General features: G+C 49.7%; 1 protein-coding gene across 1 annotated transcript in view; it reads left to right on the top strand.

Annotated features, from left to right (window-relative positions):
• The first annotated feature begins 17,332 nt into the window (after positions 1-17,332).
• SLC38A5 (solute carrier family 38 member 5) overlaps positions 17,333-24,397 on the top strand; it is a 52,323-nt gene continuing 45,258 nt past the window's right edge. Inside the window, exon 1 of the mRNA XM_075324566.1 lies at positions 17,333-17,444. The gene's annotated coding sequence lies outside the window, so the exon portion shown is untranslated. The remainder of the gene's footprint in view (positions 17,445-24,397) is intronic.

The raw sequence follows: 24,397 nt of genomic DNA, 5'->3' as shown, positions 1-24,397 counted from the left end.
TATAATACTGCCCCTATGTACAAGAATATAACTACTATAATACTGCCCCTATGTACAAGAATATAACTACTATAATACTGCCCCTATGTACAAGAATATAACTACTATAATACTGCCCCATATGTACAAGAATATAACTACTATAATACTGCCCCCTATGTACAAGAATATAACTACTATAATACTACTCCTATGTACAAGAATATAACTACTATAATACTGCCCCTATGTACAAGAATATAACTACTATAATACTGCTCCCTATGTACAAGAATATAACTACTATAATACTACTCCTATGTACAAGAATATAACTACTATAATACTGCTCCCTATGTACAAGAATATAACTACTATAATACTGCTCCCTATGTACAAGAATATAACTACTATAATACTGCTCCCTATGTACAAGAATATAACTACTATAATACTACTCCTATGTACAAGAATATAACTACTATAATACTGCCCCTATGTACAAGAATATAACTACTATAATACTGCCCCTATATACAAGAATATAGCTACTATAATACTGCCCCTATGTACAAGAATATAACTACTATAATGCTGCCCCTATATACAAGAATATAGCTACTATAATACTGCCCCCTATGTACAAGAATATAACTACTATAATACTGCCCCTATGTACAAGAATATAACTACTATAATACTGCCCCTATATACAAGAATATAGCTACTATAATACTGCCCCCTATGTACAAGAATATAACTACTATAATACTGCTCCCTATGTACAAGAATATAACTACTATAATACTGCCCCTATGTACAAGAATATAACTACTATAATACTGCCCCTATATACAAGAATATAGCTACTATAATACTGCCCCCTATGTACAAGAATATAACTACTATAATACTGCCCCTATGTACAAGAATATAACTAACTATAATACTGCCCCTATATACAAGAATATAACTACTATAATACTGCCCCTATGTACAAGAATATAACTACTATAATACTGCCCCTATGTACAAGAATATAACTACTATAATACTGCCCCTATATACAAGAATATGGCTACTATAATACTGCCCCCTATGTACAAGAATATAGCTACTATAATACTGCCCCTATGTACAAGAATATAACTAACTATAATACTGCCCCTATATACAAGAATATAACTACTATAATACTGCTCCCTATGTACAAGAATATAACTACTATAATACTGCCCCTATGTACAAGAATATAACTACTATAATACTGCCCCTATATACAAGAATATAACTACTATAATACTGCCCCTATGTACAAGAATATAACTACTATAATACTGCCCCTATGTACAAGAATATAACTACTATAATACTGCCCCTATATACAAGAATATGGCTACTATAATACTACCCCCTATGTACAAGAATATAGCTACTATAATACTGCCCCTATGTACAAGAATATAACTAACTATAATACTGCCCCTATATACAAGAATATAACTACTATAATACTGCTCCCTATGTACAAGAATATAACTACTATAATACTGCCCCTATGTACAAGAATATAACTACTATAATACTGCCCCTATATACAAGAATATAACTACTATAATACTGCCCCTATGTACAAGAATATAACTACTATAATACTGCCCCTATATACAAGAATATAACTACTATAATACTGCCCTTTTATACAAGAACATATGCCTTCTGCATGCAAAAATATAGCAACATTACACAGTATGTGGCACTATATAGTCTGGACAAGAGTATAATCACTAACCTGCCCGTCACTTTTCCAGATCTCCTCTCTATCCTGTAGTAAGTAGAATATATGGTGTGTCATGAAGGGGTTTATATTCCTCGCTCATTTTCCAATTGAGCACAGAGGGTGATTAATGCGTCTGTGGAGGTTTCCTGACCTGTCTGCAGGATTTCGGTTTTATGTATAGTGATGATGTGCGGTATGTGTGTGTGTGCGGTATGTGTGTGTGTGGTACGTGTGTGTGTGCGGTACGTGTATGTGTGCGGTATGTGTGTGTGTGTGCGGTGTGTGTGTGCGGTGTGTGTGTGCGGTGTGTGTGTGTGTGGTATGTGTGTGTGTGTGTGTGTGCGGTATGTGTGTGTGTGTGCGGTATGTGTGTGCGGTATGTGTGTGTGTGTGCAGTATGTGTGTGTGTGTGCAGTATGTGTGTGTGTGTGTGCGGTATGTGTGTGGTATGTGTGTGTGTGTGCGGTATGTGTAGTGATGATGTGCGGTATGTGTGTGTGCGCGGTATGTGTAGTGATGATGTGCGGTATGTGTGTGTGTGCGGTATGTGTGCGGTATGTGTGCGGTATGTGTGCGGTATGTGTAGTGATGATGTGCGGTATGTGTAGTGATGATGTGCAGTATGTGTGTGTGTGCGGTATGTGTGTGTGTGCGGTATGTGTGCGGTATGTGTGTGCGGTATGTGTGTGTGTGCGCGGTATGTGTGTGTGTGCGGTATGTGTAGTGATGATGTGCGGTATGTGTATGTGTGCGGTATGTGTGTGTGTGCGGTATGTGTGTGTGTGCGGTATGTGTGTGTGCGCGGTATGTGTAGTGATGATGTGCGGTATGTGTGTGTGTGCGGTATGTGTAGTGATGATGTGCGGTATGTGTATGTGTGCGGTATGTGTGTATGTGTGCGGTATGTGTATGTGTGCCGTATATGTGTGTGGTATGTGTGTGTGTGTGGTATGTGTATGTGTGCGGTATGTGTAGTGATGATGTGCGGTATGTGTATGTGTGCGGTATGTGTGTATGTGTGCGGTATGTGTATGTGTGCGGTATGTATATGTGTGCGGTATGTGTGTGTGTGTGCGGTATGTGTGTGTGTGTGCGGTGTGTGTGTGTGTGTGCGGTATGTGTGTGTGCGCGGTATGTGTAGTGATGATGTGCGGTATGTGTGTGTGTGCGGTATGTGTAGTGATGATGTGCGGTATGTGTATGTGTGCGGTATGTGTGTATGTGTGCGGTATGTGTATGTGTGCGGTATGTATATGTGTGCGGTATGTGTAAGTTTCTATCTGCGGTGAGTAATCAGATTCCCCAGTGGGGACATAACGCAGACCTCGCCCTCACACCCCTGTATTTAGGTCGCGTCGCCAAACACCCACTCCAAAGTTAATTAAAAAACAGTGGCTGACATCACACCCACAGACAAGAAGTGCCAGGCCCGGCATCACTCTCTGGTGGCAGCTCCTGGGAAGAGGCGACTGTGCAATGTAATAGGACTGCGGTGTCATTAGGGAATCCGCGGCTTGTCCTGTAGATACGGGGAGGCTGCACATCATGGCTCATCATTAACCCTATAGAGGCGTGCTCAGCTGACAGATCAGGGCTTCACACGGTAATTTACCATGATATTATGGGATGTACTGCTCTGTGCACTCTATTTCATCTGATAGAAGCAAAGAAAAAAATGATGGTAAAAAAAGGATACACTGACAATGAACCGGTGGCGTTCCATGGAGTATTGCTGCTGTGTATTTCACACTTTCTGCGACTACAAGACAATTATTTCAGCTATTGCAGTTGGTATATTTTTCCACCAGATGGCGCCAGAGCACCACCTCACTGACAGTGTAACCCGGCTAATCACTGACTGATCACAGAGGTCCCCCAGGATTAGTGATGAGTGAGCGTGCTCGGCACTGATCGATACTTTGGGACGCTCAGGTCAAGTATTGCTGGTACTCGAGCATCATATTCAAGTCTCCGCTCCATATGTTTCACAGCTGTTAGAGATTACCTTAGATTGTGAGCCCCAATGGGGACAGTGTTGCCAATGTATGTAAAGTGCTATGGAATTAATAGCGGTATATTAATGAATAAATTATTATTATCATTATTACCTGCTATACACGGGAATGCCGTAGCCAAGTGGCTACTGACATCATCATCATCATCATCATCATCATCTATCAGACCCGAGGGCGCGATGCTCGGCACACCGTCCTCTGGAAGCCATTCAGGGAGAGTTGATGTAGGAGGGAGAGCTGAGAACAGAGCAGGGTTTGTTACACTTGCATCCTTTACATGTTATGTGGCACTAAAAGGTGTTTTTAGCCTTATTTGAATGAATGAATGAATGAATGAATAATTTAAAAAATGGCTTTGAGTCCCCCCTATCAGGCTGTGGAGGCCCATGGTTATTTGGCCCTTTGCAGCTAAAAATAGCAGCCTTCAGCGGCCGCTCCAGAAGTGGTGCATCCATTAGATGCTCCAATTCTACCACTTCGCCCTAGCTCTTCCCCAATGCCCTGGCGTAGTGGCAAACAGGTAATATTTTTTGAGGTTGTTGTCAGCTGTGTAATGTCACCTGGCATCAAGCCCAGGGGTTAGAAATGGAGAGGGGTCTATGAGACACCGCCATTACTAACCCAGAAATCCCCCTAAAAAAAAAAAAAAAAAAGCACACACACAAAAGGGAAAAAAGTACTATATTTGAATAAAGATTCCCCCACACTCCCTCATTCACCAATTTATTATCAAAAAATGTTTCCACAAAACTTCTCCGTCGTAGTCCACAATCCCCGAATGCAGCTCTGGTGACTGTAAATAGCAGTAAAGTGCAACTACTCACAGGCGCCGGGTAGTGATGACAACTCTCGTTGCGTTGCTGGGTTTCGCTGAAGACAGCCTTGAGCCGGCGTGTCTGATAGACGCTTCTCCGTTACAATCCCCTGTGCTTGATACCAGCTGTCACTACCCAGCTGACATCAACCCCATAAACCATTACTCTGATTTTCTCCACACCACGGCAATCGGGAAGAGCTGGGTAAATCTTCAGTATGAATGTATCTAATGGATGTGCCACTTTTGGGGTGGCTGTGTGCTGCAATTTTTAGGCTGGGAAGGACCCAATAACCATAAACCTTCCCAGCCTGATAATACCAGCCCCCAGCTGTCTGCTTTAATCTGGTTGGTTAACAAAAATGAATCAATTTTCCAGTAAAGAAAAGATACTTCAGTAACTCTTCGATGTGCAGGAAATAATCCTGAGGACAAGATCCCAAGTGGACTAAATGCTGTGGATTTTCCCAAGAAAGAAAAATGTATGAAATCTTCAGCAGTAAAGCTCACTGCAGATGTCATTATGGAAGGGTGTGGACATTCTGCACATTTCACCCTCTGCAATGCAAACAGTGAGATTCTTATATGTAGACTGAATCAATATATTTCAAAACATTTAAGCCACGAGGGGTCAAATAATTTCTGTGTAACATTTCAGGCTTCAAACCAAACAAAGATAAAAATGTTAATGTTCTGGTGAAGAATCAACAACAAGTGACACAATTGTGAAGAGGAAGGAAATTTATTGCTTATTTTAAACTTTTAGAAAAAATAAATAACTGAAAATTGGTGCGTGCAATATTATTCATCCCCTGTAAGTGAATACTTTGTAGCGCCCCCTTTTGCTGCGATTACAGCTGCAGTCTCTTGGGGGATGTGTCTATCAGTTTTGCACATGGAGAGGTGAAATTCTCGCCCATTCTTCCTTTGTAAACAGATGGAGCTGAGTGAGGTTGGATGGAGGCGTTTGTGAACAGCAGTTTTCAGCTCTTTCCACAGATTCTCGATTGGGTTCAGGTCTGGACTGTGACTTGGCCATTCTAACACCTGGAGACGTTTATTTGTGAACCATTCCATTGTAGATTTTGCTTTATGTTTGGGATCATTGTCTTGTTGGAAGACAAATCTCCATCCCAGTCTCAGGTCTTGTGCAGACTCCGACAGGTTTTCTTCAAGAATGGTCCTGTATTTGGCTCCATCCATCTTCCCATCAATTCTAACCATCTTCCCTGTCCCTGGTGAAGAAAAGCAGGCCCAAACCATGATGCTGCCACCACCATGTTTGACAGTGGGGATGTTGTGTTCAGGGTGATGAGCTGTGTTGCTTTTACACCAAACATATTGTTTGGCATTGTGCCCAAATAGTTTGATTTTGGTGTCATCTGAGCAGAGCACCTTCCTCCACATGTTTGGTGTCTCCCGGTGGCTTGTGGCAAACTTTAAACAACACTTTCTATGGATATCTTTGAGAAATGGCTTTCTTCTTGCCACTCTTCCATAAAGGCCAGATTTGTGTAGTATACGACTGATTGTTGTGCTATGGACAGACTCTCCCCCCTCAGCTGTAGATCTCTGCAGATCATCCAGAGGGATCATGGGCCTCTTGGCTGCATCTCTGATCAGTCTTCTCCTTGTGTGAGATGACAGTTTGGATGGACGGCCGGGTCTTGGTAGATTTGCCGTGGTATTATCCTTCCATTTCAATATGATCACTTGCACAGTGCTCCTTGGGATGTTTAAAGCTGTGGAAATCTTTTTGTAACCAAATCCGGCTTTAAACTTCTCCACAACAGTATCACGGACCTGCCTGTTGTGTTCCTTGGTCTTCATGATGCTCTCTGCGCTTTACACAGAACCCTGAGACTATCACAGAGCAGGGGCATTATACGGAGACTTGATTACACACAGGGGCTTATATTATCATCATCAGTCATTTAGGACAACATTGGATCATTCAGAGATCCTCAATCAACTTCTGGAGTGAGTTTTCTGCACTGAAAGTAAAGGGGATGAATAATATTGCACAACCCAATTTTCAGTTTATTCTTTGTTACAAAAGTGTAAAATAAGCAATAAATTTCCTTCATCTTCACAATTGTGTCACTTGTTGTTGATTCTTCACCAGAACATTAACATTTTTATCTTTATGTTTGAAGCCTGAAATGTGGGAAAAAGTTGAAAAATTCAAGGGGGACGAATACTTGCGCAAGGCACTGTATCAACATACAAGCTCCAATGGGATTATGGTAGAACCCACAAGTCCAATTTTAGTGGGTAACTTCCGTCTGAGTAATGTATGTATGGACAGGACACAACGGCCCAGCTCACTCAAATCTTCTGCAGGGAACAATGTTCAATCGTCAATATTCGGGTTCCTCCTGAAGCCGATCTGCAGGTTCCTCCTGAAGCAGACCTGCGGGTTCCTCCTGAAACCGGTCGTCGTCTCTCTCCTGAAGCCGGTCGTCGTCTCTCTCCTGAAGCCGGTCGTCGGCTCTCTCCTGAAGCCGGTCGTCGGCTCTCTCCTGAAGCCGGTCGTCGGCTCTCTCCTGAAGCCGGTCGTCGGCTCTCTCCTGAAGCCGGTCGTCGGCTCTCTCCTGAAGCCGGTCGTCGGCTCTCTCCTGAAGCCGGTCGTCGGCTTTCTCCTGAAGCCGGTTGTCGGCTTTTTCTTGGATGCGGCATTCGAGTTCCTACGGATCAGATTACTTCCAGGTACTTCTGCTACAGTGGTGGTCACAACCTTGCTGCGCATGCATCCACTCCCCTTCATGTCTTGGCGCCAACTCCTCCCCTTGTCGTCCCAGCCTTTTATACTTTGTAATTGCGCCACAGCTGTCACCCGTCCCAGTGTCCCGTTCAAACTATTCCCTTGATTCCATTGAGGAAACACACTCTCCATTCTTCAGTTCCCACCTGCTCATTCCAACCAGCAGATGGCGATGTTTACTTATGAGTACTGAAAGTTGTTGGCTGCAAGCATCGTCTGTTCACCAAAACCAACAATGCCGAGTACAATAATAAACTGATCAACAAAACAGAGACTCTGACATAAAAATATTATATAGCTACATGGAAACCATCAACAAGCAGGCTGTTCTGTCCTGTCCACACAAGGAATGGATGTGAATGTGTTTTCTCTACAGCCCTATTTAAATAATGGGAAAAAGGCGAGATCTCCTTATAGGTTTCCTTGGAGGTCCTGAAGTGGTCTGTCATGATTGAAGTGACCACTAGATGGCAGCAAATCCCCACTGCAGCGAGGTCCACAGCCCCCAATGTCCACCAGGCTGTGTCTGTATGAGCCCGGGGTCGGTCCTGTCCTATAGAAGTGAACCTGCGTAGGATAGGCTCATTTTCAGCTGTTGGATATATAATGATAGCTATAAGAGGATATATAGAGGAGGAAGGAGTGGGGACACAGAGCCCACTGGAGTATTTGGAAGACGGGTGTAGATTGCATCAGAAAGGATGAGGTTTGTGCTTTTGGCACAAGATCACGCAGGAGTGAAAATGATTGCAGAGAAAACGTATATTACAGGAAAAATACAGCAGTTCAGACAAGTAAGGTATAACCACAATGCTATATACACAGTGTCCTAGGTTTATCACTGAGGACTATACCAGCAATGATTGCAGCCGTTACTAACACCCCGACCGAGGAAATGTCAGGGTCACCATTGTATCCATCACCATTGCCACTCTATAGGCCACATAAACCGTCACACAGGTCCTACGGGAGCCAACGATGCTGCCCACTAGGCCACAAGTCCCAACTGGTGAGTTACTCTACACCCTCGGCACGCTGACCGCCTTTGTTCCATGAAGCGCAGCCTCAGTCCTCACTTAGAACTATACGTTCTCACAGGAATGACTGCTCATACAGACTGTCCTCCACCTACGGCCTGGTCCTCTCTACTCTCGGGTGTGGCTCTGTCAGGTCGGGTCTTCTCTTGGATCGGATCTCGGATCTTCTCTCCCAACGGGTCTCGGGCCTTCTCTCCCAACGGATCTAGGGTCTTCTCTCCCAACAGTGCTCAGGCCTTCTCTCCCAACTGGGCTCGGGCCTTCTCTCCCAACTGGGCTCAAGCCTTCTCTCCCAACTGGGCTCGGGCCTTCTCTCCCAACTGGGCTCGGGCCTTCCCTCCCAATTGATCTCGGGCCTTCTCTCCCAACAGTGCTCGGGATTTCCCTACCAACGGGTCTTGGACCTTCCCTTCCAACGGATCTCGGGCCTTCCCTCCCAACGGAACATGGGCCTTCTCTCCCAACAGGTCTCGGGCCTTCTCTCCCAACAGGTCTCGGGCCTTCTCTCCCAACAGGTCTCGGGCCTTCCCTCCCAACGGGTCTCGGGCCTTCCCTCCCAACGGATCTCGGGCCTCCCCTCCCAACGGATCTCGGGCCTTCCCTCCCAACGGATCTCGGGCCTTCCCTCCCAACGGATCTCGGGCCTTCCCTCCCAACGGAACATGGGCCTTCCCTCCCAACGGAACATGGGCCTTCCCTCCAAATGGGTCTCGGGCCTTCCCTCCCAACGGATCTCGGGCCTTCCCTCCCAACGGATCTCGGGCCTTCCCTCCCAACGGGTCTCGGGCCTTCCCTCCCAACGGGTCTCGGGCCTTCCCTCCCAACGGGTCCCGGGCCTTCTCTCCCAACTGGGCTCGGGCCTTCCCTCCCAACGGATCTCGGGCCTTCCCTCCCAACGGATCTCGGGCCTTCCCTCCCAACGAAACATGGGCCTTCCCTCCCAATGGATCTCGGGCCTTCTCTCCCAACAGTGCTCGGGATTTCCCTCCCAACGGATCTCGGGCCTTCCCTCCCAATGGATCTCGGGCCTTCTCTCCCAATGGATCTCGGGCCTTCTCTCCCAACAGTGCTCGGGATTTCCCTACCAACGGATCTCGGGCCTTCTCTCCCAACGGATCTCGGGCCTTCCCTCCCAACGGAACATGGGCCTTCTCTCCCAACGGGTCTCGGGCCTTCTCTCCCAACGGATCTCGGGCCTTCCCTCCAACGGGTCTCGGGCCTTCCCTCCCAACGGAACATGGGCCTTCCCTCCCAACGGATCTCGGGCCTTCCCTCCCAACGGGTCTCGGGCCTTCCCTCCCAACGGGTCTCGGGCCTTCCCTCCCAACGGGTCTCGGGCCTTCCCTCCCAACGGGTCTCGGGCCTTCCCTCCCAACGGGTCTCGGGCCTTCCCTCCCAACGGATCTCGGGCCTTCCCTCCCAACGGATCTCGGGCCTTCCCTCCCAACGGATCTCGGGCCTTCCCTCCCAACGGATCTCGGGCCTTCTCTCCCAATGGGTCCCTGGCCTTCTCTCCCAACGGATCTCGGGCCTTCCCTCCCAATGGATATCGGGCCTTCTCTCCCAACAGCGCTCGGGATTTCCCTACCAACGGATCTCGGGCCTTCTCTCCCAACGGATCTCGGGCCTTCCCTCCCAACGGGTCTCGGGCCTTCTCTCCCAACGGGTCTCGGGCCTTCTCTCCCAACGGGTCTCGGGCCTTCCCTCCCAACGGGTCTCGGGCCTTCCCTCCCAACGGGTCTCGGGCCTTCCCTCCCAACGGGTCTCGGGCCTTCCCTCCCAATGGGTCTCGGGCCTTCCCTCCCAACGGGTCTCGGGCCTTCCCTCCCAACGGGTCTCGGGCCTTCCCTCCCAACGGGTCTCGGCCCTTCCCTCTCAACGGGTCTCGGCCCTTCCCTCTCAACGGGTCTCGGCCCTTCCCTCCCAACTGGTCTCGGCCCTTCCCTCCCAACTGGTCTCGGCCCTTCCCTCCCAACGGGTCTCGGCCCTTCCCTCCCAACGGGTCTCGGCCCTTCCCTCCCAACGGATCTCGGGCCTTCCCTCCCAACGGATCTCGGCCCTTCTCTCCCAACGGGTCCCTGGCCTTCTCTCCCAACGGATCCCGGGCCTTCTCTCCCAACTGGGCTCGGGCCTTCCCTCCCAATGGATCTCGGGCCTTTTCTCCCAACTGTGCTCGGGATTTCCCTACCAACGGATCTCGGGCCTTCTCTCCCAACGGATCTCGGGCATTCCCTCCCAACGGAACATGGGCCTTCTCTCCCAACGGGTCTTGGGCCTTCTCTCCCAACGGGTCTTGGGCCTTCTCTCCCAACGGGTCTTGGGCCTTCTCTCCCAACGGGTCTTGGGCCTTCTCTCCCAACGTGTCTTGGGCCTTCTCTCCCAACGGGTCCCGGGCCTTCTCTCCCAACGGGTCCCGGGCCTTCTCTCCCAACGGGTCCCGGGCCTTCTCTCCCAACGGATCTCGGGCCTTCCCTCCCAACGGGTCCCTGGCCTTCTCTCCCAACGGATCTAGGGTCTTCTCTCCCAACTGGGCTCGGGCCTTCCCTCCCAATGGATCTCGGGCCTTCTCTCCCAACAGTGCTCGGGATTTCCCTACCAACGGATCTCGGGCCTTCTCTCCCAACGGATCTCGGGCCTTCTCTCCCAACGGGTCTCGGGCCTTCCCTCCCAACGGAACATGGGCCTTCCCTCCCAACGGATCTCGGGCCTTCCCTCCCAACGGGTCTCGGGCCTTCCCTCCCAACGGGTCTCGGGCCTTCCCTCCCAACGGGTCTCGGGCCTTCCCTCCCAACGGGTCTCGGGCCTTCCCTCCCAACGGGTCTCGGGCCTTCCCTCCCAACGGGTCTCGGGCCTTCCGTCCCAACGGGTCTCGGGCCTTCCCTCCCAACGGATCTCGGGCCTTCCCTCCCAACGGATCTCGGGCCTTCCCTCCCAACAGATCTCGGGCCTTCCCTCCCAACGGATCTCGGGCCTTCTCTCCCAACGGGTCCCTGGCCTTCTCTCCCAACGGATCTCGGGCCTTCCCTCCCAATGGATATCGGGCCTTCTCTCCCAACAGCGCTCGGGATTTCCCTACCAACGGATCTCGGGCCTTCTCTCCCAACGGATCTCGGGCCTTCCCTCCCAACGGGTCTCGGGCCTTCTCTCCCAACGGGTCTCGGGCCTTCCCTCCCAACGGGTCTCGGGCCTTCCCTCCCAACGGGTCTCGGGCCTTCCCTCCCAACGGGTCTCGGGCCTTCCCTCCCAATGGGTCTCGGGCCTTCCCTCCCAACGGGTCTCGGGCCTTCCCTCCCAACGGGTCTCGGGCCTTCCCTCCCAACGGGTCTCGGGCCTTCCCTCCCAACGGGTCTCGGCCCTTCCCTCTCAACGGGTCTCGGCCCTTCCCTCCCAACTGGTCTCGGCCCTTCCCTCCCAACGGGTCTTGGCCCTTCTCTCCCAACGGATCCCGGGCCTTCTCTCCCAACTGGGCTCGGGCCTTCCCTCCCAATGGATCTCGGGCCTTCTCTCCCAACTGTGCTCGGGATTTCCCTACCAACGGATCTCGGGCCTTCTCTCCCAACGGATCTCGGGCATTCCCTCCCAACGGAACATGGGCCTTCTCTCCCAACGGGTCTTGGGCCTTCTCTCCCAACGGGTCTTGGGCCTTCTCTCCCAACGGGTCTTGGGCCTTCTCTCCCAACGGGTCTTGGGCCTTCTCTCCCAACGGGTCTTGGGCCTTCTCTCCCAACGAGTCTTGGGCCTTCTCTCCCAACGGGTCCCGGGCCTTCTCTCCCAACGGGTCCCGGGCCTTCTCTCCCAACGGGTCCCGGGCCTTCTCTCCCAACGGATCTCGGGCCTTCCCTCCCAACGGGTCCCTGGCCTTCTCTCCCAACGGATCTAGGGTCTTCTCTCCCAACTGGGCTCGGGCCTTCCCTCCCAATGGATCTCGGGCCTTCTCTCCCAACAGTGCTCGGGATTTCCCTACCAACGGATCTCGGGCCTTCTCTCCCAACGGGTCTCGGGCCTTCTCTCCCAACGGGTCTCGGGCCTTCTCTCCCAACGGGTCCCGGGCCTTCTCTCCCAACAGGTCTTGGGCCTTTTCTCCCAACAGGTCTTGGGCCTTCTCTCCCAACAGTGCTCGGGCCTTCTCTCCCAACAGTGCTCGGGCCTTCTCTCCCAACGGGTCTTGGACCTTCTCTCCCAACGGGTCTTGGACCTTCTCTCCCAAAGGGTCCCGGGCCTTCTCTCCCAACGGGTCCCGGGCCTTCTCTCCCAACGGGTCCCGGGCCTTCTCTCCCAACGGGTCCCGGGCCTTCTCTCCCAACGGGTCCCGGGCCTTCCCTCCCAACGGGTCCCTGGCCTTCTCTCCCAACGCATCTAGGGTCTTCTCTCCCAACTGGGCTCGGGCCTTCCCTCCCAATGGATCTCGGGCCTTCTCTCCCAACAGTGCTCGAGATTTCCCTACCAACGGATCTCGGGCCTTCTCTCCCAACGGGTCCCTGGCCTTTTCTCCCAACGGGTCCCTGGCCTTTTCTCCCAACGGGTCCCTGGCCTTTTCTCCCAACGGGTCCCTGGCCTTTTCTCCCAACGGGTCCCTGGCCTTTTCTCCCAACGGGTCCCTGGCCTTTTCTCCCAACGGGTCCCTGGCCTTTTCTCCCAACGGGTCCCTGGCCTTTTCTCCCAACGGGTCCCTGGCCTTTTCTCCCAACGGGTCCCTGGCCTTTTCTCCCAACGGGTCCCTGGCCTTTTCTCCCAACGGGTCTCGGGCCTTTTCTCCCAACGGGTCTCGGGCCTTCTCTCGGAATCCCAGCTATAAGCCCACTTTGCTGTTCACACGATCACCCTACCATACCCCTTCCTGGCTCTTTGGAACCTTTTATATTTAGTAACCGCAACACAGCTGTCACCTGACCCAGTGTCTCCTCCAATCTCTCCCCCGGGGAAACATGCACTTCACTCTTAAGTTTCTGTTCATCCTTTCTCTGTAATTTCTGACCAGTAGATGGCGATGTTCGCTTGCAGACACTCTGTAAGACATAACTGTGTGCATCTTCTATCTCACTTACTTCCTTACATTGACACAGGCTGCACGGCAGGGTCAGGTGTCAGCAGTGAGAGGGGGAACACAGGCTGCACGGCAGGGTCAGATGTCAGCAGTGAAGGGGGACACAGGCTGCACGGCAGGGTCAGGTGTCAGCAGTGAAGGGGGACACAGGCTGCACGGCAGGGTCAGGTGTCAGTAAAGAGGGGGGGACACAGGCTGCACGACAGGGTCAGGTGTCAGTAAAGAGGGGGGGACAGAGGCTGTACGGCAGGGTCAGGTGTCAGCAGTGAGGGGGAACATAGGAAGTATTGCAGGGTCAGGTGTCAGCAGTGAGGGGGGACACAGGCTGCACGGCAGGGTCAGTTGTCAGAAGGGGGGATACAGGCTGTATGCCAGAGTCAGCAGTGAGGGGGGACATAGGCTGTATGGCAGGGTCAGGCATCACCAGTGAGGTGGAACATGACAGGGTCAGTTGTCAGCAGTAGGGGGGGGCACAGGCTGTATGGAAGGGTCAATTGTCAGCAGAAGGGGGGATAAAGGCTGTATGGTGGGGGTCAGTCGTCAGAAGGGGGATAAAGGCTGTATGTTAGAGTCAGCAGTGGGGGGGGGCATAGGCTGTATGGCAGGGTCAGGTGTCAGCAGTGAGGGGGGACACAGGCTGCACGGCAGGGTCAGGTGTCAGCAGCGAGGGGGGGACACAGGCTGCACGGCAGGGTCAGGTGTCAGCAGGGAGGGGGGGACACAGGCTGCACGGCGGGGTCAGGTGTCAGCAGTGAGGGGGGCACACAGGCTGCACGGCAGGGTCAGGTGTCAGCAGTGAGGGGGGACACAGGCTGCACGGCAGGGTCAGTTGTCAGAAGGGGGGATACAGGCTGTATGCCAGAGTCAGCAGTGAGGGGGGACATAGGCTGTATGGCAGGGTCAGGCATCACCAGTGAGGTGGAACATGACAGGGTCAGTTGTCAGCAGTAGGGGGGGGGGACACAGGCTGTATGGAAGGGTCAATTGTCAGCAGAAGGGGGGATAAAGGCTGTATGGTGGGGGTCAGTCGTCAGAAGGGGGATAAAGGCTGTATGTTAGAGTCAGCAGTGGGGGGGGGGGCATAGGCTGTATGGCAGGGTCTGGCATCAGCAGTGAGGGGGGACATGACAGTCAATTGTCATCAGAAGGGGGGATACAGACTATGGTGGGGGTCAGTTGTGAGAAGAGGGATAGAGGCGGTACAGTACGGTCAGTCATCAGAAGAGAAAAGGCGCAGCTGTAAGGCAGGGTCACCCCCATCATACTCTGGACGTACAATGTGCTATATACAAATCACTCCCATCGTCCTCCCCTGTATTGGGCTGTATGACCCTCGTGGGGACACCCGAGTTCATGGCATTGTTCTAAGTTTCCTTACTCTAATGCCAAGTCCAGGAGATCTCCAGGAGCTGGCGCCACAAGCTGCGGGGAGCCCCGAGCACAGTGTCACTACATCACACAGCCCATGCTGTGCCCTACATCCTCCACCGAGGAGCGCAGTGATAATACCCCCGCCCGGACACAGCACGTCTCTGATCTCAGCGGACGCTGTAGTATTGCAGCATTTCTTGCAGTCACACACCTGAGGAGGCAGAGCTGGCATGAGACGGGCATCGTAGGTGTGCCAGGCATGTGGTGTGAGGGTGACCCTTGGCACAGCTGGCACCGCACCATACACCTTCACATATGTCTACAATTATGCAGAAAGCCCATAGTCTGATGTCGAAGAGAGACAAGATGGAAGTGGACAAACAGGTCCGACCAAAATAAGCACATGGGCGTACGGGTCGCCTCCCGGCCCCCGGGCAGTATCAGCCGGAGATTCTGGAAGACGTCTCACTCGGATATAATGGCCCCCAACGATCAGGAAACAATAAAAGTCACTGGAAACACCAATAAGTATATGTATATGTCATAAGATGGATCTTAGGGGGTGAAATAATGCGCCCTTAAAGGGTTAAATACCAAAATCATAGTGGCGGTATGATACATGATGGCCTGGCATCCAGCACAAACGTGGAGCCTGACAGTGACAATCACCAGAGAAGGCGGCATGGTGGGTCAGTGGTTAGCACTTCAGTCTTGTGGTGGCTCAGTGGTTAGCACTACAGTCTTGTGGTGGCTCAGGGGTCAGTACTGCAGTCTTGTGGTGGCTCAGGGGTCAGCACTGCAGTCTTGTGGTGGCTCAGTGGTTATCACTGCAGTCTTGTGGTGGTTCAGTGGTTAGCACTGCAGTCTTGTGGTGGCTCAGTGGTTAGCACTGCAGTCTTGTGGTGGCTCAGTGGTTAGCACTGCAGTCTTGTGGTGGCTCAGGGGTCAGCACTGCAGTCTTGTGGTGGCTCAGTGGTTAGCACTGCAGTCTTGTGGTGGCTCAGGGGTCAGTACTGCAGTCTTGTGGTGGCTCAGGGGTCAGCACTACAGTCTTGTAGTGGCTCAGTGGTTATCACTGCAGTCTTGTGGTGGCTCAGTGGTTAGCACTGCAGTCTTGTGGTGGCTCAGTGGTTAGCACTTCAGTCCTGTGGTGGCTCAGTGGTTAGCACTGCAGTCTTGTGGTGGCTCAGTGGTTAGCACTTCAGTCTTGTGGTGGCTCAGGGGTCAGCACTGCAGTCTTGTGGTGGCTCAGTGGTTAGCACTGTAGTCTTGTGGTGGCTCAGGGGTCAGTACTGCAGTCTTGTGGTGGCTCAGGGGTCAGCACTACAGTCTTGTGGTGGCTCAGTAGTTAGCACTGCAGTCTTGTGGTGGCTCAGTGGTTAGCACTACAGTCTTGTGGTGGCTCAGTGGTTAGCACTTCAGTCTTGTGGTGGCTCAGGGGTCAGCACTGCAGTCTTGTGGTGGCTCAGTGGTTAGCACTGAAGTCTTGTGGTGGCTCAGGGGTCAGTACTGCAGTCCTGTGGTGGCTCAGTGGTTAGCACTGCAGTCTTGTGGTGGCTCAGTGGTTAGCACTGTAGTCTTGTGGTAGCTCAGTGGTTAGCACTGTAGTCTTGTGGTAGCTCAGTGGTTAGCACTTCAGTCTTGTGGTGGCTCAGGGGTCAGCACTGCAGTCTTGTGGTAGCTCAGTGGTTAGCACTTCAGTCCTGTGGTGGCTCAGTGGTTAGCACTGCAGTCTTGTGGTAGCTCAGTGGTTGGCACTGTAGTCTTGTGGTGGCTCAGGGGTTAGCACTGCAGTCTTGTGGTAGCTCAGTGGTTGGCACTGTAGTCTTGTGGTGGCTCAGTGGTTAGCACTTCAGTCTTGTGGTAGCTCAGTGGTTGGCACTGTAGTCTTGTGGTGGCTCAGTGGTTAGCACTGCAGTCTTGTGGTGGCTCAGGGGTTAGCACTGCAGTCTTGTGGTAGCTCAGTGGTTGGCACTGTAGTCTTGTGGTGGCTCAGTGGTTAGCACTGCAGTTTTGCAGCTCTAGGGTCCTAGTGGATGAAGGGCACAGTATTGTGGATACCGGGGATGTATGTGGTCACAGAAACGTGGCTGCTCTCTTGTCCACGGCCGGTGTGTATGTGGTCGTCTTATTGCGCCATTACTGGGGGGGGAGCACCGGACGGACTCTTCTCTTGGCTTTAAATAGTTAAATTTAAAAAGGAAAAAATATGGAATTAGGATCCAGCCTTTATTATGAGATGTCCACGGTCGTCCCCTTCCACCACGTCACTGCGATGGCCAAATCTATAAGTGCTGCTCAGTCCGGACCCCACACCACTGGACCCTCCACGTCCCACCATGGTCAGAGCTTGACCCTCGCCCTCAAGTGTCTTCGGTAGGAATTTTGGATGCACAATTTGGGGGGGTGAGGGGGGATTGTAATATTTGGGGGGTCTGTATGCAGAGAGAGGCTGCGTCCTGCTGGAGAGGATCTGCTCTCGCGCAGCCCCATGTAAGCCCCTCCTCCACAGGCTTCCCATGCACTCAGCTTTTCCATATGTCCCAGGACCTCGGCTGTAGGATCCGCACAATACACATCACCCGCTCTCTGGATTAGTAGGATATAGATTACCTGTGTGAGCTGCTGGATCTGCAGAAGGTAGGGGGTCCGGCCCCTGTGTGTCAGGGGTCTCTGTATGTGACATGTGCTTGTATCAGTATAGAAAGTTATGGGGAGAGGGGGCTTCATATTGTACATAGCGTCCAATAGTTTATGCATCGATGTGCGTCCAACCCGTGGCTGGGACACTACAACTTCCAGCATGCCCGGACTTACTTGCTGTCAAGGCATGCTGGGAGTTGTAGTTTTATGGCAGCCGGAGAATCACAAGTTAGAGATCTGCACTGTACAGTATACGGATCTGTAATGTATACGGGAGGTGTATATAGTATATACAGGGGGGCTATAGATATGGGATGTGTATATAGTGCATACAGGGGGGTCTACGTATACGGGAGGTGTATATAGTGTATACAGGGGGTCTATATACGGGAGGTGTATATAGTATATACAGGGGGTCTATGTATACGGGAGGTGTATATAGTGTATACAGGGGGGCTATAGATATGGGATGTGTATATAGTGCATACAGGGGGGTCTACGTATACGGGAGGTGTATATAGTGTATACAGGGGGTCTATATACGGGAGGTGTATATAGTGTATACAGGGGGTCTATATACGGGAGGTGTATATAGTGTATACAGGGGGTCTATATACGGGAGGTGTATATAGTGTATACAGGGGGTCTATGTATACGGGAGGTGTATATAGTGTATACAGGGGGTCTATATACGGGAGGTGTATATAGTATATACAGGGGGTCTATGTATACGGGAGGTGTATATAGTGTATACAGGGGGCTATAGATATGGGATGTGTATATAGTGCATACAGGGGGGGTCTACGTATACGGGAGGTGTATATAGTGTATACAGGGGGGCTATAGATATGGGATGTGTATATAGTGCATACAGGGGGGTCTACGTATACGGGAGGTGTATATAGTGTATACAGGGGGTCTATATACGGGAGGTGTATATAGTGTATACAGGGGGTCTATGTATACGGGAGGTGTATATAGTGTATACAGGGGGTCTATATACGGGAGGTGTATATAGTATATACAGGGGGTCTATGTATACGGGAGGTGTATATAGTGTATACAGGGGGGCTATAGATATGGGATGTGTATATAGTGCATACAGGGGGGTCTACGTATACGGGAGGTGTATATAGTGTATACAGGGGGTCTATATACGGGAGGTGTATATAGTGTGTACACGGGGTCTATATACGGGAGGTGTATATAGTGTATACAGGGGGTCTATGTATACGGGATGTGTATATAGTGTATACAGGGGGTCTATATACGGGAGGTGTATATAGTATATACAGGGGGTCTATGTATACGGGAGGTGTATATAGTGTATACAGGGGGGCTATAGATATGGGATGTGTATATAGTGCATACAGGGGGGTCTACGTATACGGGAGGTGTATATAGTGTATACAGGGGGTCTATGTATATGGGAGGTGTATCTAGTGCATACAGGGGGTCTATGTATACGGGAAGTGTATATATTGTATACAAGGGTTTTACGTATACGGTAGGTGTATATAGTATATACAGGGGGTCTCTGTATATGGGAGGTGTATATAGTGTATACAAGGGGTCCATGTATACAGAGGTGTATATAGTGTATACAGGGAGTCTCTATACGGCAGGTATATACAGGGGGTCTATATACACGAGGTAGATAAAATGTATACAACGGGTCTATGTATACAGAGGTGTATATACAGTAGTGTATACAAGGGGTCTATGAATATGGAAGGTGTATATGGTGTATACAGAGGGTCTATGTATATGGGATGTGTATATAGTGTATACAAGGGGTCTATGTATACGGGTGGTGTATATAGTGTATACAGGGGGTCTATGTATATGGGATGTGTATATAGTGTATTCAGGGGGTCTATGTATATGGGATGTGTATATAGTGTATACAGGGGGTCTATGTATACGGGTGGTGTATACAGGGGGTCTATGTATACGGGTGGTGTATACAGTGTATACAGGGGGTCTATGTATATGGGAGTTGTATATAGTGTATACAGGGAGTCTATGTATACGGGTGGTGTATACAGTGTATACAGGGAGTCTATGTATACGGGTGGTGTTTATAGTGTATACAGGGGGTCTATGTATACGGGAGGTGTATATAGTGTATACAGGGGGTCTATGTATACGGGAGGTGTATATAGTGTATACGGGTGCTGTATATAATGTATATGGGAGGTGTATATAGTGTATACAAGAGGTCTATGAATATGGAAGGTGTATATGGTGTATACAGAGGGTCTATGTATATGGGATGTGTATATAGTGTATACAAGGGGTCTATGTATACGGGTGGTGTATATAGTGTATACAGGGGGTCTATGTATATGGGATGTGTATATAGTGTATTCAGGGGGTCTATGTATATGGGATGTGTATATAGTGTATACAGGGGGTCTATGTATACGGGTGGTGTATACAGGGGGTCTATGTATACGGGTGGTGTATACAGTGTATACAGGGAGTCTATGTATACGGGTGGTGTATATAGTGTATACAGGGGGTCTATGTATACGGGAGGTGTATATAGTGTATACAGGGGGTCTATGTATACGGGAGGTGTATATAGTGTATACGGGTGCTGTATATAATGTATATGGGAGGTGTATATAGTGTATACAAGGGGTCTATGTATACGGGTGGTGTATATAGTGTATACAGGGGGTCTCTATATATGGGTGGTGTATATAGTGTATACAGGGGGTCTATGTATACGGGTGGTGTATATAGTGTATACAGGGGTTCTATGTATACGGGTGGTGTATATAGTGTATACGGGTGCTGTATATAATGTATATGGGTGGTGTATATAGTGTATACAGGGGTTCTATGTATACGGGTGGTGTATATAGTGTATACGGGTGCTGTATATAATGTATATGGGTGGTGTATATAGTGTATACAGGGGGTCTATGTATACGGGTGGTGTATATAGTGTATACAGGGGGTCTATATATATGGGTGGTGTATATAGTGTATACAGGGGGTCTATATATATGGGTGGTGTATATAGTGTATACAGGGGGTCTATGTATACGGGTGGTGTATATAGTGTATACAGGGGGTCTATGTATACGGGTGGTGTATATAGTGTATACAGGGGTTCTATGTATACGGGTGGTGTATATAGTGTATACAGGGGTTCTATGTATACGGGTGGTGTATATAGTGTATACAGGGGTTCTATGTATACGGGTGGTGTATATAGTGTATACAGCCATGACCGAGCTCAGGGACAAGGCTACTTTATCAGCACGTGTATAAATTGTTATAAGCCCCCCGATAGTGATGGGGTCTGCGAGTTGTTGTCCATCCACTAGTGTGGTTCTACAGTATGCGGCTAGCTGGAGATGCTGGGAGTTGTAGTTCTGTTACAGTGTGTGTAGAAGTCTCAGATGTTGTCTCTGGGTTCACCATCGCTTACATATTCTGTGTATACTGGTGGGTACTGGGCATGTACCCCCATATCAGTGTACAGGGGGGCTCACACCTCGCAGTAATCTGCACCGGAATCGTCCTGACCCGGAGGATGAGAGGATAGACCTCATTACACCAGGTTGTGACGTATCACTTTGTGATTAGTGGACGCCCGATGTGTTACCTGCAGAGGCAATAACTCCCCGCTGCGGCCCCTTTATTCTCAGGATCGGTGGGGACCCCGATAATCATGAAGGGATGACATATCCCAGCAGAATAGCACACGAGGACACACAATCACTCCTCCGGCTGCCAGTCTCGGGTACATGAGGCTATACATCACATCCACACTTCAGGAGACCGCAGAAGAAGATTCTCTGAGTGCACAGCTCTAGGTTTGCTCTTTTCATTCTATATCGTTCATCAGTTTTCTCCAGGCTAGATCTGCAATTCTACTGTTGTCTCTGAGCTACTGGATGGAGACTACCTGCTGATGTCTCCCATACACCGCGCACACACACGAGGGATTCCTGCGCTCTGATCTGTATGCAACACATGGCCAGAATCAGCATGGAGGACATTACACAGCAGTACTGAGCAGTGTGGCTATGACTCCAGCTCTGGGGGAGATACACACTTACTAGAAATCAGCATCATGGAGGACATTACACAGCAGTACTAAGCGGTGTGGCTGTGAATCCAGCTCTGGGGGGGGGTGAGCTAAATACTTACTATAAATCAGCATCATTAAAGAAATTACACAGCAGTACTAAGCAGTGTGGCTGAGAATCCAGCTCTGGGGGGGTGAGCTAAATACTTACTATAAATCAGCATCATTAAAGAAATTACACAGCAGTACTGAGCAGTGTAGCTGTGAATCCAGCCCTGGGGGTGAGATAAACACTTACTAGAAATCAGCATCATGGAGGACATTACACAGCAGTACTGAGCAGTGTAGCTGTGAATCCAGCCCTGGGGGTGAGATAAACACTTACTAGAAATCAGCATCATTAAAGAAATTACACAGCAGTACTGAGCAGTGTAGCTGTGAATCCAGCCCTGGGGGTGAGATAAACACTTACTAGAAATCAGCATCATGATGGACATTACACAGCAGTAATGATCAGTGTAGTTGTGACTCCAGCTCTGGGGATGAGCTAAATACGTACTACAAACGAGCATCACGAAGGAAATTATACAGCAGTACTGATCAGTATACCTGTGAATCCAGCCCTGGGGTGAGATAAACACTTACTAGAAATCAGCATCATGATGGAAATTACACAACAGTAGTGATCAGTATAGCTGTGAATCCAGCTCTGGGGCGAGATAAACACTTACTATAAATCAGCATCATTGACAACATTACACAGTAGTACTAACCAGTGTAACTGTGAATCCAGCCCTGGGGTGAGCTAAACACTTACTATAAATCAATATCATGGAGGATATTATACAGCAGTACTGATCAGTGTGGCTGTGACTCCAGCTTTGGGGTGATAAACACTTACTAGAAATCAGCATCATGAAGGAAATTACACAGCAGTATTGAGCAGTGTAACTGTGACTCTAGCTTTCAGCGTGAGCTAAACACTAAAGCTGCGTGCCCATGATCAGGGATCACAGCATTTTGGATGCAGCGTGTTTTCGCTGTGTCCAAAATGATGCATTGTACAGTACAGGCACAGCGGAGGAGATTTCTAGAAATCTCATGCCCACTGTGCTGGTTTTCCAGTAGTGTAAACTGACCTGCGGTGCGACTTCCTGAGCCGCAGCATGTGAATTCTTTACTGTGGAGGGAGAACACAGCGAGGGACCGCAACTGCCTGAGCCCGCATGGGGGGTACGAGCAGCTGCGGTCTCCTATGGAGGAGACTCACGGTCCCGCAGGTCCAAGATGCAGTGGGTCGTGATCGTGTGCACATACCCTTACTATAAATCAGCATCATACACGACATTACACAGCAGTACTGAGCATTGTAACTGTGAATCCAGCTCTGGGGTGAGATTCACACTTACAAGAAAGCTAGCTGCAGCACCATTTGTGTGTTTCCCCAATACTTCTCCCTCTATCTTTCCATAGACTTCTATAGACAGCGGTAGTCTAATACATTAGTGAGCTGGTATTTTAGCAGGTTTTCAGAGTGCATGATGAATTCAGGAGGCAACAGTATATGTCTTTAATGAGATATATTACAAAGATTCTTAATTCGCTTCTGCGATAATAAAAGCCCAGCGAGCGATTCATCACTCCTAGGAGACGCTTCGATTCCACACAACGTACAAGGCCCTGCTGCAGTCAATAAACGGGAACATTTGTGGTTATATCCGGAGGCTGCAAAATCCATAAAGACACAAAACATACAATCATAGAGTGATACGATGCACCCAAGCCCCACAGTCCTCTGTTCTACAAGGCTTACCCTGATACAAAGTAACAAACTGCAGCTGTGAGCAGGTACAACCCAAAGTCTCCATGTAGTGACAACAAAGCACCATCAGGAAAAGTGACAGATCATTAGAAAGCTGCTTTTATTGTGCGGTGGTAAAACTTTATTTACACAGGACGATCCCAGCTGAAAGACAAACCAGAGCGCCTGCTAGATCCACTCCAAGTTGTCCTATGTATTGAAAGCTTTATTGAAAAGACACAAAACACACAGCCCTCCTGAGATTGATTGAATGAATATATATATATATATATATATATATATATATATACTAGCTGTACTACCCAGGATAGTTACTGTATCTTTATCTCTCTCCCAGTCTGTCTATCTCTGTCTGTCTCTGTGTGTGTGTCTCTATCCATGTCTGTCTGTCTCTGTGTGTCTGTCTGTCTGTGTCTATCTCTCTCTCTTTCCCCCCTCTGCCTCTTTTCCCCCCTCTGCCTCTTTTTCCCCCTCTGCCTCTTTTTCCCCCTCTGCCTCTTTTCCCCCCTCTGCCTCTTTTTCCCCCTCTGCCTCTTTTTCCCCCTCTGCCTCTTTTTCCCCCTCTGCCTCTTTCCCTGTCTATTTCTTTCCCCCTCTGCCTCTTTCCTCCCTCTGTCTATTTCTTTCCCTATCTGCCTGCCTCTGTCTCTTTGAATGTCTCCATCTCTCTTTCCCTGTCTCTCTCTATCCGACTCCCCACCGTCATCTTATTACCTCACACATAAGCTTCTTATACTAACAATGTCCTTTGTTCCTATAGCAATCAATCACAGCTGCTATTAATGACCTGTAGCTCGCAGCTCCATTGACATTAATGGAGGCAGGTTTTTTGGAGAGTAACATTTTCCTGTCAGAACATAGTCTATGACGTTCACGAGTCACATGGCGCGTCTGTGCAAAATGTCTTGATTGTAAATGCGACGGTGCGGATTCCTTTAGCGGACATACATATACATACATACATGCACACACACACAGCTATATATAATAGATATACTACTGCTATTAATGGATTCTGAAGGAAATGCAGGAAAAGATTGGGTTTGCCGCCATCAGACGTCTCCACCTTCGCTGCCGTGT

Source organism: Anomaloglossus baeobatrachus, chromosome 9 (genome assembly GCF_048569485.1).
Source record: "Anomaloglossus baeobatrachus isolate aAnoBae1 chromosome 9, aAnoBae1.hap1, whole genome shotgun sequence".
NCBI lineage: Eukaryota > Metazoa > Chordata > Amphibia > Anura > Aromobatidae > Anomaloglossus > Anomaloglossus baeobatrachus.
This window is presented reverse-complemented; position numbering and strand designations above follow the sequence as displayed.